General features: G+C 37.5%; 1 protein-coding gene across 16 annotated transcripts in view; it reads right to left on the reverse strand.

Moving 5' to 3' along the window:
• Positions 1-15242, reverse strand: part of PTPRD (protein tyrosine phosphatase receptor type D) — a 2143764-nt gene that overhangs the window by 508873 nt on the left and 1619649 nt on the right. The window lies entirely within an intron of this gene.

The raw sequence follows: 15242 nt of genomic DNA on the forward strand, positions 1-15242 counted from the left end.
TGGAATGTTCCACATCTCTGCACTTTTCTGTTCTCCACTCCGAGTGTGAGCTACCATCGGAGCGCAGTATTTAATTTGGTAGGCTTATAGTTACATACATTTAAAATACTAACAGATAAACTACACATTTCTGAAAACTAATCATGCCCATCCTTAATTTTTTTCCAGATAATTAAACAACTGAAAATGATAAATTGCCCCTTTAACAGACTTGGCAACCTTTTGGCACCAAGTGCATCAATTAACTACAGTACCATATTGGATCCAATATTGCATCTCCTACAGTGCATGTAACAATATGTACAAGAGACTTCCATCAACAAGGATCAGTGTCATGTATGAATCACCACGTCACCTGAATTGAGAGTTCTCAGGATTCTTTCTATAATGACAAATTCAAGTCCTATGTTATTACCTAGAGCACTGCAACCCATGACCGCAGTGTGTGGGGTGGAGGGGACGGACTATTAAATCTTTCTGGGGTGAGAACGGGCGGCTGTTTTATATAGCTCCTGTCGATCATAATGCTCCTGCGACCATCAAGATTTAGATCTGTAATTACAGAGGACCCTGATTTTCACCTTGGTTACTGATAGAGACGGTACGTATAATCATGATAAAAAGCCAAGACTTGAAAAATGAGACTTTGCAAGAAGTTAGTGTCCCCAGGCTCCAGTGGATTGATTGGCTCGAAGTAGCCCTTGCACTTTCCCACTTTGTTACGGGGGCTGAGAATGCTGTGAAGCAGAAACACTTCCACCCCTACCATGAATCCTCTTTGGTAAGGAAATTTAAAATAATAATAGTAAACTTGTTAGAAATAGAAAGAAGCTTTATTTTTTCTAACTGACAAATTTTCTGGGGAGATGGGTAGGAGACACAGTCCATGGTTCTGAGCAAACACCAATTTAGCACAGACCAAAACACCCTCAGCACTGTGTATGTACAATCCCTTGCCCCTGACCGAGACCTCTGTAGCTTTTTCGAAGCTGCAAGCATCGTCTAATACACAATTGATTGTATTCTTAACCGACTGTCTTTAAAAACCCTTATCCCTCAGAAACCTGTTTTTGTTCATTTTGATTATAAAGCTAGAGGTACACGGGGACAAAGACAGTCTCAGAACTGATTAAGAATCAAACAAAAAACTACCCCTAACTGTTGCTACATACTTTCTAAAGCATATTGAAAACAAAACAATTCCTTGATATAGCTATAGCTACAATGCAAGAAAAAAAAAAAAAAAAGAACAAAAAAACAAACAAAGCTATATATAAAATGCAAATGCTGCAACTAAAAATACCAGACCCATGGTGCTCCCTGTGGGAGGTGATAGGAACTCATGATGTGAAAGGAAAAGAGAAAGGCATTTGGGAACAATCACCTCAGGTTCTGTGACCAAAAGAGAAGCCAGTTAAGAGAAAGTAGGGCTCTGTTTCCAGGAACTGTTGCAAAGACCTTTAACTTTTCATCCCTCCTCCTTTCCCTGGCTGTTCTATTACACCTCTACAGAAACCTGAAGTTGTGCCTTTAACCTTTGCCTCAGCATCACGGAGGGTGTGGAGAGGTGGGAGGGGGGTGGTTAAAGTACTCTCTTAGTTTTGTCTCTATTGCTCTGCCTCTCAGCCCCGATGGGTTGGCAGGGGTGAGTCTGGAGGTCCTCAACCGCCTCCACATTTCTTTCAATGACTTCTAACATGTTGTTCTGATATGTGCTTGTCAGTGTTAATTACAAGTGACATTAGATTGGTTTGATCCCTGACAAAACTCCAGAGCGTTGTAATAAAGCAGGACAGTAGGAAAGATGGCAAGAGGAGGCTAGGTAATGCTTTTGAATCCCCAGGATTTCCTTCAGGCCTCCCTCCTACCAAGTCTGGCCGTCCTAACAAAGACGCACATTTGCTCTGCTCTGCATACGAAGCTTTAAGATATCAGACCTACAGGTTTGCTGACAACAGCCGGGTCTAAACCAGTTGTCCCATTAAGAGCATCCCCGGTCACTCTCACAGCATCCCGTTTGGATGTTAATTATATGATCACCCTATTGAGCCCTGTTTTCACCACTCCTTAAACCTTCACATACAGCTCTGCAGTGAAAAATGACTGAAATCACTTGGAAAACAACAGAAAAGACTCACTGAAGAAATCAGAGAGGAGATGTGGTAGAACAGCTAAAACTCAATTTGTTTCCGTATCTGCTTTCCATCGAAGAGTATTTCTCCATATTGGGCGGGTACAAAATCCAACAGTATGCATATTTGTCGTTAGACAAAAAGCACAGAATCAGCTATCAATTCACTTTCCTTGAGGATGTATTTCTGAGATACAATATCTTTCACTTACATCTGACAGGTAGATTCTTTGCTAGTAAGATCAGTGGGTAGTCTCAGTATGTAAATGGTCTATATTTTATTACATGTGTAACCTTGAAACTATCAAATGATATCTCAGAACCATCAGGGAGACCAGTGTTGTCCAATCTAGCTTTGTGCAACAACAGAACCGTTCTATGTCTCTGCTGTTCTATATGACAGCCCTGTGCCACTTGTGGCTACTGACCACTTGAAATACAGCTAGTACAACTGAGTTCCTAATTGCATTTAATTTAAATAATACAGAGACTTGGTTTCTTATGGTAAAAATAAAACAGGATAAAGATCTGTCTCTTGTTCTTCCCTTGAGTCTTGTTTGAGAAAAAGCAGATGCTGTCTGATGAGGAAACTTCCATCATCTGAGAACCAGCAATGCATCAGCCAGAACTCCATTTCTGGGACAGTGTTAAGTACAAAAAGGAATGGACTTGGGTTCTGGAGACCAAGGTGGAAGGGTTAGCTAGGACAGTGAAGTCTCCTCAACACAAAGTTTAATCCAACATCCTTTCTAGAACCTTTGGAAGATCTCCCTCTTGCTCTGTGAGTAATGGTCATCCCTATGACAAAGAGGCTAATATGGTCCATTTTACAGACAGAAATGTGTTTAGTTTTCATTGAGAGATATGGAAATATAATGTAATGTGTCACTCTGGTACCTAAAAAATCCAAAAGAAAAAAGAGTCCTATGCTTAAAATATCTACAAGATAATTTATTTCTCCTTTACCTATAAGTGATACCATGTTCATGTAGGCTTGTGGATGCTAGCTCTTATGTTTGCTTATTTCATTATTTTTCTCAATTCTAGTTGCAAAGAACGTTACTACTGTCAAATCCTACTACATCATTGTGCATCTTTTCTTCTAAATGATAAAAAACTATCTTGAAAGACTTACGCAATCAGAAATGGTAGCAGGCCTTTCAAAAACATTTATTTAAAAATGTTTTTCACGTTTATATTACTTTTACTTAGATTACTTTTTTTAGTATGAACAATAATCACTAAGTGAGTAGTTTGCTGTACTCCTTAAAGGGCTCTATCATTTTTTAAATGCTGTGAAATAAAATATCATCTAGAATGAGGCTAAGAAGATGCATATTTTTTAAAAAAAATTCATAGAAACTATCTGTACAATAATTCATTGTCTGCTCTACCAAGGTGATTTATTAAGGATAATGAAGCATATGATTTAATAGCTGCCACAAATCCTTTTTCAAGTAGGATGGGTATAAATAATACAAAAAGATGGCCCAATAATAGGCAAATCCTAACCTAAGAACTACTCTATATGCTAGGTCACAGGAAATTAGTTAAGCTCAATTAACTGTGGAGCCAAGTGAAGTATGGCTAGGCAGTTAAGGTTCTAACCACTGACTCTTATTCTAGTAGCGGTTATTCATTTAGTGAAACCTGTAAGCCTTCCTATCATGGTGGAATTTGAGTAGCTTTTTTCCACATGACGATATAAAGCTCTCCAACTGGAAAAGGACATTATGCTAGCATGAATTTTCCAAAATCTTAAGAATCCAGATAGATCTCTGCCTATTTGTCAGTGAAAGTGACATCAGTGCAAGTGCATTTATTTATGGGAATAAATGCAAGGCACTGTGGAAAGATGAATGTACGATGCTCTAAAGAATAAATGCATAAATGGGAGAGAAGGTAAGTGAAGAAAATGAGGTTTCTAAGATCCTTACAGAAAAAAAAAAGGAATTTCATATCCCTGTGAAACCTGGTTCTAATATTTATCATCACTTAGACTTTTGAGTTCTTTCTCCCTAGCTTGTCCAGTTGCCAAGAAGTTACTTCCTTTGGTGACAAAGGTCTCCTTAGGCCAGCTTCCTATAAAGCATGAAAAAAACCCCACAAAATCGTACACACTCTTTGAATGCAAGTGTCCAAACATGAGCTCCTATTTGCAAGTTGACATACTCCTCTCCTAGCGATCTCTGTTAATACTGAAGTCTTTACGGGGCCTTATGAAATCAGTGAGGCAAATTTCTGATGACAGGAAATATAAGCGGTCATACAAAGCAGCTGTTTGGCCAAAAAAGATTGCCTGGCTGTGCCTTACAGACATGGCACAGCCATTCACTGATAAGCTGGCACAGCTAGTCCTGTCCCCAGGCCACCCAGGGAGTCCATCTAAAATAAGATTAGAGGTTGCAAATCCTAGTGTTCAAATAATACTGGGCTGCGGAAAATTTCCATGGCTCAACATAAACAAGGGGCCTACATGTGAGCCATATGCCACCTTCTAAAAATTGTATGCTTCACCAGGAGCATTCGGCACCAGCATATTTCCACACTGCAGTTCCTACTGCTCCTGCTTTCCTAAGCCTGGCTTGCCAGAACTGAGATCAATTTTATTAGATACCATTAGTCTCTGTTAGGGCGGTCATTTGCATAACAACAGATTGGCAAGTATGAAGCTAAGGCACCTGTTGTACATTTGGCAGCCTGGATGAGGGCCCTGAAAAAAGAAAACAAATACGGGCTATAATCATGCCAGGCAACGGCTTTTGGTTCAATAATGACCATGTGTCAGAATTAAGTGCATCTGGGAATTCCTACCACAGCCAGATGTAAAGGCAGATTTGTCCTGTCTAGTGGCATATGAGGAGATACACACAGTATACACAGATTTGGTTTTGTCTTGGTTTGGGAGGGAACTAGGCAAGTGGAACTTAGCTCAAGTAAAATAAAAGTACTCAAGGGCAACTGACAATATTGTCATAAATTGTGGAGTTAAATATTAAACGTACGGGTTTTAAGATCTGGGCGATGAACTAACTAACCTCTGATTTTTCTGGGCACACGGATTTGTTCACAAATTACTCAACAACAATGGGCCAATGTTACTAGCACACTGAGCCAAGCCATGGGTTAGGCGTTAGAAATACCACTGAGGAAAAGACTTGGGTCTTGGCTTTGAGGTATTTGTAATGAATCAGACCACAGATAAGCAGTCACAATGCAATGTTATGGACGCTCTATGTAAAATGTATTTGGGTCTCTTCTAGTGCATAAAGAAAGCATATCCAGGCTTGGCAGGATGGGAAGACGTGCTGGTAGAGTTGTCAGCTCTGCTAAGACCTGAAGGAAGAGGGGGATCAGGCAAAAATGGAAGAGGAAGGGAATTTCCAGGAAAGGGAGAAAGCATGCTCAGAATTATACACCAAAGGGTCAAAGTAGTGCATCAGGGAAATATCAAATACTTTAGTATGGCTGGAACGTATGTGTGTGGATGGTGGGAGAAGGGAAATAGAGAAAACCATTATGAGAATGGCAAGGTGGCAAGAGACAAGGCAGGGAGAAAGACATCAAGGCCCAGGTGACTTCTGCTGAGTATTTCAACCTTTACACAGAGTGGAAGGAAGAGCCACTGGAATGTTTGAAGAACGATGACATAAACAGATTTGAGTTTCTTAATGATCACGCTGGCTACAGAGCACCGAAGCAACTATACAGAGTTTCCAGCGAAACACAGAGAGGCTGCAATCCAGGCAAAAGAGGACTTTGCCAACAGATGCCAGCTAACATATTAAAAGGTAGTGAATGGGCTTCCCTGGTGGCGCAGTGGCTGGGAGTCCGCCTGCCGATGCAGGGGACGCAGGTTCATGCCCCGGTCTGGGAGGATCCCACATGCCACGGAGCGGCTGGCCCCGTGAGCCATGGCCGCTGGGCCTGCGCGTCCGGAGGCTGTGCCCCGCAGCGGGGGAGGCCACAACAGTGAGAGAACAGCGTACCGCAAAAAAAAAAAAAATAAAAGGTAGTGAATAATTTGGTTGAAAGAAAGTTAATATTTCTTTTGGTCTACTGGAATAACAAGAGATTATTTAGAGAAAACAGATTTTAAATGATGAATTTAAAATCAAAATTTAAATGGTGTATTTCCTAGTTTTTTTGATAAAAAGAAATCAGTTTCAAGTTGAATCTGGGCAAGAGTAAAAATCCGATTCAATTCTACTGCGCTTAGCCAATCATTTCTTAAAGTAGTAGCTGAATATGCCTAACAATATTTATTGAACTTGTCATTCTTAATTTATACCTATTATCATCACAAAGCATTTATTAAGAACCTAATCATGGAAGAACCCTCACTACACACCACCCAAAGAAGGTACGCCGCTCCAGGCTCCTAGCAGGTTTTGTTTATAGATTAACCCACAGGAAAACATGACTAAATAGGACAGTGCATGCATGTGAGAAGCATTTTAGAAACCCGGGCAAAGACGACTTGATTGTTAACACACAGTAAGAGCCATAAAAGACCAAAGCATTTTCCATGTAACTTTATTTTATGTACCATGTCTGATTTAAAACTTCAGGGTGCTTTGTTGTCAGAGAAAAAATAATTTTCCAAACCAAACAAATGTAACATCCTTTCTTGTATTATTTATAAGACCATAATTAATCAGAAATAGGTCTCTGTAGCCTGACCAAAAAAAAAAAAGCTAAACTTTTATAAAAATGGGTTAAGTGGAAAAAAACTTATCGAATCAACCATCTGTTATTGATAATGAAATGAACATGTGAGCAGCGAAAATAAGAGTATTTTAGAAGATAGTATAATTGACAAAATTTCCCAGATACAGTTGTGCAGGGCAGGCAGCCAATAACTAGAACACATATATATCAGTCACTTGGCATAATTTCATTTCTTTGATGGGAGGCTGCTCTTCAGATATCTCTGCTGGATCTACAGTTCTCTTTGTAAAAATGCTTTTGATTCCCTACGTGTTGGGCAGCTATGAAAATGCCAGCCTTTGTGATTTTTAAAAACCTATTCTTGGTGGAAATATTTAATTTAACCACTTCTGTTCCAGGACTAACCCCAGGGCTCAGGCAGTTGTGTCACTGGCCTAAAATCATATAATTTTAGAGATGAAAGGCAACTGCCAAAAAAAAAAAAGAAAGAAAAAGAAAAAAGGTCACCCAGTCCAAACTAAACTGCTTAAGTTTAAAAAAAAAAAAAAAAAATTAAGTCCCTCCAGTCCCAAGCAGAGAAAGAAACAGAAGAGATTCTTCAGAAATGATAGGGGGAAAACCACATAATTGTTAAGATTCTTCCTGAATTTGAGTTAAGAAAGCACTGTGTCATTGTGTATACGTGCCTGGTATATGTGAAATAAATTTTTTAAAAATTCATGTCAGACACAAGAATATATTGAGGGGTTAAGAGTGGAGTGGATAAAAGTTGGGATCATAACTTAAAATCTTGGCTTTAAATTCCATCTTTATTATATCTAGCTATGTAACCTTGGGCAAATACTTAACCTCTCTATGAATCAGCTTTTAAACTGGTGATAATAAAAAGCATATGACTTACATAGCATTGTTTTAGAGATTAAAAATGACAGTGAAGGTAAAATGCTATGCTGAATGCCTCGCACATAGTACATGCTCAGTAAATTTTAGCAACCATCACAATTACAACTTTACACATCAACCACTATTACTGTACTTCCAATATAAAGAAAATTAAAAGAAATTTGTTTTTCACCTATCTCAATGTCCTGAGCATCATCAGACATTTCAACTGAATAATTATTCTTCCCATTCATGATTTCAATTAAATTCAACTCAAAGTAAATTCAAAGAAAAGAGCATAGAGCACTTGAGTTGAGAATTAGAAAATGAGAGACTAATTAGGAGGATTTCAATGGATGCAAATCAGGACAGCCTGCAAGGAGAGAAAGGGGATTCCAAGAACCGAGGGTTGGTAGAACCAAAGAGGTGCCCGAGGGCAGAGTCTTCTCCCTTAGGGCAGGGGCTCTGATACTACAGCAGGACAGAGCACCTGGGGCTACGCGGAGAGCAGAGGCTGGTCACACAAGTTAGGATTAGACTGCAAAGGGCTTTGACTGCTGTGTTGGGAATTTAGCACTTGAGTAGGCAGAATTAAAAAGGCTTGTATTTCAGAAGGCAAAAGTTTTTAGGAAGAATTGAAAAGGAGAAAGGAGAAAATGAGGTACCAAGAAAAAAGTAGACAGAAGTATGGGTGAAAGATTATATTTTAAGTTCATAAAATGCAGAATGTGGGATACAGGAGAGCCTCCTATTTCTCAACTATCTAACAAGCCGGAAAAAAATTCAGATCTGGAACTCCAGAGAGAAGTTAGAAAATTTATTTTGAGAGTCATCTATGCAGAAATAAGTATTGCTTCTATGAGAAGTAGACAGGAATATCCCATTAAAGAGTACAGACAGTGACCTGAAGAGGCCCATATATAAAACAACAATGAGAGTTTAGAATGGAGATGGAGACCGAAGGCCAAAATATCAAATGAAGGGGAAACAATGCTGATGAAGAAAGTGAGGCTCAAAGAAGGGACTCAGAGAGAACTTCCATCCATGAGATATTTCCAATGGAAGATGTTCCCCAAAATTTACCCCTCTAGTAATATATTATAATTCCCTCCTTTCCCCGCCAAGAAAAATGTGAAAATCACTACTTAGCCAGTAAATGGATTTAGAATATTTAAGACGTTTCCAATAGATTATTCCCAATTGGCCAAACATTCCATTTAAATTAAGATATAAATTAAGATATAAGATAGAATTTATAACTAAAGATATAAAACCATGTATCTAAAAATCACATACTGAATTATTTCAACCAGAAAAGTCAAAACTAGTAGACTTATTTTGTTTCTCTCTTAAAACCCTTTAACAATATTTCAATTAAGTTACTATTACAAGTAGTTCAAGTACGTTTTTGCAGGGAGCCAGCAGTCTACTTGTGCAGTGAAAAACCGTTAGTGTGTGTACGATGTGTCCCTTCAATTGGGGTGGAAGGGGGATGGAGGAAAAAATTATTTCAAACTTTAAAAAAAAATGTTTTTTTGGCCCGTAATGGAACACTGGATCAGCATTTGATGTGTCTAGTCTAATTTTTCTCTGTGAAATTGTACTGGCGGATCTTAGGGAGAGACAGAAGGCAGTAAATTCCTATCCTCCATCAATACATTTGACCTCAGAGCAAACCCCACAACTGGCTACAGGCACCCACCATCCATCATTGCTCTTGAAACCTGACCTTTCATGGAAGGACAGCTGCGCTGGGCAAAGAGCTAAAGAGCTTTCTAAGATGCACTACCATTAAAAAAAAAAAAAAAAAAAGGCAATTCTGTTGGTTCAGTATTTTAATTAACTGCTTCTCTAAACATTTCTTCCCCCAGACTGCAGCTCAACACCAAATATCATCAGGAATCTATTAAAACATTTTTGACTTTTAAGCAAAATGCTCTCTTGGTACACTGTAGGTAAAATCATTTCTAGCTTTTCCCTTAAAAGCTTTCTGAGATAAACAGCGTACTATGGCATACTGATGTGTACAGACTTCAAAAAACGTGCTGGACAGGAAAAGGTAGTTCCAGCATCTGTAGTAATTATACCATGTACACAACAGAGTGCACAAAGAGAAAATGTACACCAAACACCCATATCCAACAAGGCTTAATTTTTAAATCAGGTAGCAATCATTTACAGCAGACAGCTAAAGAGAGCAGAACACTATCATACAAACTACCATCATTGAATATAGCATGTCCGTTATGTCATTCCTACATCCAGGAATTTTTTAATTTAAAAAATACAAAATAAGACAAATCCTTATCTAATAGGATCTTCATCACCTCTATGGCTATTTTCTCCATGTTACAGATGGTGAAACAAGACCCTAAGATGTTATATAATTTCTCCCAAGATCCCACAGATAATAAGTGACAAAACTAAGGTATAAATTCAGTTTTTCTTGCATCAAATTCATGTTCTTTTCACTGTCTCCAAGAAAAAAAAAAAAAGTAAGGAAAGATACTGGTCTAGATTTTGCAACCTTTAGCATTATCTTTATATACACTATATACCTACGCTTAAATAAGATTAAACAATAACTGATTTTCAATATTTATAAAATCAGTACTAATATAAACCTTTTTGTTAATAAAGGGAGTCCATTTACTGAAGCTTAAAAAAGAAGTCACTTGTTACTTGTGACCCAGTGAGATGATCATTTCATATATTTGAAAGTACACTATCTCCTAATCCCAAAGCAATACTGAGAAGCGTAATTTTCTAAATGCAATTCACAAATCTGAATTTAGTTAGCTAGTGCTACATTAAAGAATACAGCTTGAGGGCTGTTGGAAAAAAGACAACTAAGAATTTATAAACTCAGTCAATCTCATGAAACTGACAGAGTTACGATGGTTAAAGCCAGTAAATAACAATATGTTAAAGGTCACAACTCTCCTGACATTGTTATCTGAATGTCAAAGCTAAGTCGTGTTTCTGGTCAGTGAATTCAAAGAACTAGGAGAAAGATGAGCTTCAGATGGCTGCTTTTGTTCTTATATTTTGTTATAAGTTCTGAAGAAGCCCAAGGGGAGCCTGCCACCTCACAGCAGCCATTTGCAAAGGAAAGCAAAGCTTACTTGCCACAGGTGGAAAGCTAGGACTATTCAAGTTGTCTCAACACTCTCTATGGGTACACCTGATCTGCTGGCTTACGGACAGAATCAGCTGTCTTAGCTTTCTAAATTTTCATCTCTTTCATTTAATTTGCTGATCTATGACATACAGGGATTCGATCTGGGGGACAGCAGAGGTTGAAAAGCCAAGAAAAAGTTCAGTTTTGCTCTTTGTTTCTTGTAATTTAAAAAAAAAAAAAACAACTATAGAGTAACTGACAGATATTGATATGACCCTATTAAATACATCAGCATCAAATAGAAAACAATGAACAGAAAGATACTGAATGCATTACTTTGAGAGGGAGGAGGTGGGACATTGCAGACAATTTTATTCTTTTTTAGCAACAAGTTGCTTTGAGGAGTGTGACAGTATAACTGGAGACAACACTTAAATTACTTTGTCTTAAAAATATTTCATAAATAAAATGTTGAGAAGAAAATGCAAACTGTTGATTACATAAAAGCAAATGGGTGATTTATTAAAGGGGAAACAAGGGGCATGGGCCTGGAATGTAATTTTGTGAGTTACATTTATAAGAATTCTATTTCATTGATGCTTCAGTCTCGCACCATTGTCATGACTCTATTATTTAGGTTACATTAGGTCAGAGACTTCTATAACGTATAAGCATTTGCTCTTTGACCTCCCCAAGACTTATGACATAAAGAAAATGCTGAACTTTTACATCTGAGGCTACAATTTCATATAATGAACAATCAGTAAGCACAAGCCATTTATTCTTTTAGCTATCTCTCTTAAAGGTTTGATTGTGGAGAGCTGAAACACATCTTTATTTTTAAAATGGGGGTGGGAGAATTTGGACCCTTTAATTGTCAAAACAAATGCAAGCCAAGCATGACATTTTAATAAGTGTTACCAACTACTAATTAGAAGCAAATGATATTATCCATATAGAAAACATGTCCCCAAACAAACTTGTTCTTTGGTGGAAATGTCACTGTGCTATGAAATTAGAGAAGTGTAAACGAGGGATGTTTGTTGCAATGAAATTTACTTATAAATCCCTCCTAAGCAATCTTCTTCCACATTATCAGATTTCTTCTGTTGATGTGTTATATAGGAATCCTCGAACTTGTAGTTCACAGAAAGAACAACTCTTCTCTTTGCTCTTGGTAAATCATTGATAATATAAAAAGAAATGTTTTTAAACATTGACTTTGCTTGCGGCTACAAGTTGCCTTTGTGCCATCACAAGTAAGTAGTTTTCTTAAAAGATTTTTTCAAAGAAACCAGACAGTGCAAAGAAAAGAAAAACAACTCCATAAGGCAAAAACACACTCAGAGTAGGCCTCGCTTAAAATGTAACTCATTTATTCAAACTAACCTTTCCAACGAAAAACTACTCTCCCTTTAAGAAAATAGGAACAAATAATACATTCTTTGAATACTCTGGAAAACTGAACACTTAATCTTTCTTATTTAGCACTTCATATATCTGTGCTTATAAAACTAATGCTAAAAGAATATTTTGTGGTCGCTAAGTTGAATATATTACATTAAAGGTAAAGTTTATTTTCCAGATTCCCAGAAACTTCTGGGAATTAAAAGGGCACCCATGACCAAAGGTTAAATGTATACATTTAAAGACGTGAGCCTAAAAGTTTGATGCTCTCAGGATCATAAATTAGAGCACAGGCATACTTCAACTCTCAGACAACCCACAAATACACACTGAAACTAGAGAAGGGTAGTTTTAAAGCAAAACCACCTTGAGAAATCCATCACTCCTGAAATGGCACTTTTAGTACGTGACTGTGTTAATGAATTCTTATTTATCCATAGAATCCTTTTAAAAATAGAAATGTTCAATGGCTTGATAAATCAAGTTTGGGCTGAAGGAAATCCAATATGCAAATACTTACAGGGTGCTCTTTTACAAATAGTTACCCTTGTCAGTTTGAAAAACTGAAAATCAACAAAAGAACAGTGTAAGTATACTTGACCTTATTGCCTAATGTCTATCAAGATTGCCACAGCTGGTTGATTTCAAATTTGTGAAACTGACACTTAAAAAACGTATAGTACATCTTCAGTGGGGGTCCCTCAAGTGCTGACGAAACTGTAGTCACAGCCTCAGATTCTCGTTCCACACAACTTGCACAGCACTCACAAAGCTAGTTTAATCACACCATCAATCTATGACTACGCATTCCTTAAAGTAATTCTGCTTCCTTTCTTTTTTAACCTTACATTATGCCAATAGCATCCTTATCAGTTATCCTTGACATGCACTGAGAAACTGGGATCACATATGAATTTGCACAAATACCTCTCCTATGTTGCGCACTCTGTGAAAAGTCATACTTGTACCGCCATAATGTAAGCTCTAAACAACGTTCTTGAAAAACCCTTCAGTCAATGTCTATGACTAACATCAGAGCATGAGTTAATAGGTTAAAAAGACAAAACCAAAACTTAGGGGACTGCCTACCTGATACTTTTTAAATGCCTCTCTAGGAAGGGTTCGCATATGCCATACCAGAGTACCTCCTGGATATAAGAACAGTTATACAGGCCCCTAGTGGCTTAGCAAATAGCAGCAGATGAGGGGATTCCGAGTCTTAGTTCTCGACTTTGAGATATTCTGGCTGTAGATGAATGTCCATCTTAAAAACAAATCAAATCATTGTATTTAATACTTTAAGCAGTTTTGCTTGTATGATTATCCACTGAAATACATATATATTAAAATAGAGCACTGTATTTCATTACTTTAGTAACTACAACTGCACTGGTCTAAGAAGAATTTGTGTTACATAACCTCCACAGTAAAATATTTAATTCATCCACCTCTTCACATGTCATTACAAAAGTAATATATTACTCATATATATTAAAATATATTCGAGAGACACTTTTCCTCTTTGAATCTTATTTCTATTATACTATTATTACTGAGGGCTGTAAGAACAGATTATTTCTATGTAAAGTGCTCACTATTTAAAATGAAATATAGATACAAACTGAATGCCACTTTTAAAACAGTAGAAATCTAAAATAAATGTGCTTCCCAACAACAGCCAGTGATAAAACTTACATTAGAGTGCACCTATTTACAAAGATCTACAATTAATAACACCCTTTAATCCTCACCCCCTAGCTGTCTTTCCTTTAAAAAAGAAAATTCTAGGCAGGCACATTTACAGCTTTTAGCAGTTTTTAACTGGACACAATCTGACAGCTGAATTCATGAAACTGACCAGCTTGTCAATTTCACACTTTGAGAGTACAATAATAGCTGATCGCATGAGGATGAATTTAAGAAATCTGTCACAGAATTGCTAGTTCCATTGAAAAGCAAAGTACAGTACATAATTATGGGAGGTGGGAGGTAGGAAAATTTTCTTTGTATTGTCCATTTAGGATGTCTGTTTCAAGAATTCGGACATTGAGCACTGAAATTTTATTCTCTTTGCTAAGCTAACAAAATAACATCTATCTGTGGCATGTAACAAAATGTTTTCTAAATAAGTACAATATTTATTAAGCTTTGTCCTGGATATCATCATACTAACAACATGGTATGATTTTTAGGTTGCTATCATCTAAATATTCCTTTAATTCAGAATATTTCAAGTCTTGGCAGTACGTCACCCTGGTTTTACTCAAGTTGAGTGGTGGATGTGTACACTTTGAAACAGTGATAGAACTGCCAAAATGGTCAGAAGTATCAATGGTTGGACTAACACCCCATATGTGTGCTACAGGATGGTTGGAAAAAACACACCAAATGGAAAGGTCCACGTTTGAAGCACTGGAAGTCCAAAAGAAAATCTATCTCAAGTCACAAGCAGTTGCTAGTCTCTGAGAGGCTCAAAATGTATGTGCTATGCTCTAAGTCAATGGTACTATGACTGTGGGCATGTCAAGGGGGGGATAAAAAGAAAAAAAAAAAGTTTAAGAGAAAATACAGGGCAGCGATCCCTCAGGAATCTCCCTGTATGCTTAAGGCACAAACTGTAGGTTGGTCTGGGGGATTGCTCTAAGAATTTTAGAAAACAGAGGAGACAGTAGGCAAGTCGTGTACTGGGAAGCAGGCTGGAAACAATACAAGTGAACTGTGATAGTCCAGGTTTTGGAGAATGGACCTACTATTCACAATACTGGAGCACCCAATTAATGAAAGCCAAGCTCACACTGTGTCCACGATTTTTTTTTTTTTAAGCATAAGAAAACTGCCTTAATTTGTTAATGCTTCTAAATGAAAATCAACCTCACAGATAGACAATTCAAGTTTTCTACACGCCAATGTGAAAGCTACAATAAACCGACAGGAAAGGAAAGAACGTTTAGTTTGTTCTTGGTTTTCTTTTAAAATTGTTTCCTACAACTTGGACTTTTCATGATAAATTCTTTGTTCCCTTCCCTACGG

This window comes from Globicephala melas, chromosome 6 (assembly GCF_963455315.2).
Source record: "Globicephala melas chromosome 6, mGloMel1.2, whole genome shotgun sequence".
NCBI classification, from domain to species: domain Eukaryota; kingdom Metazoa; phylum Chordata; class Mammalia; order Artiodactyla; family Delphinidae; genus Globicephala; species Globicephala melas.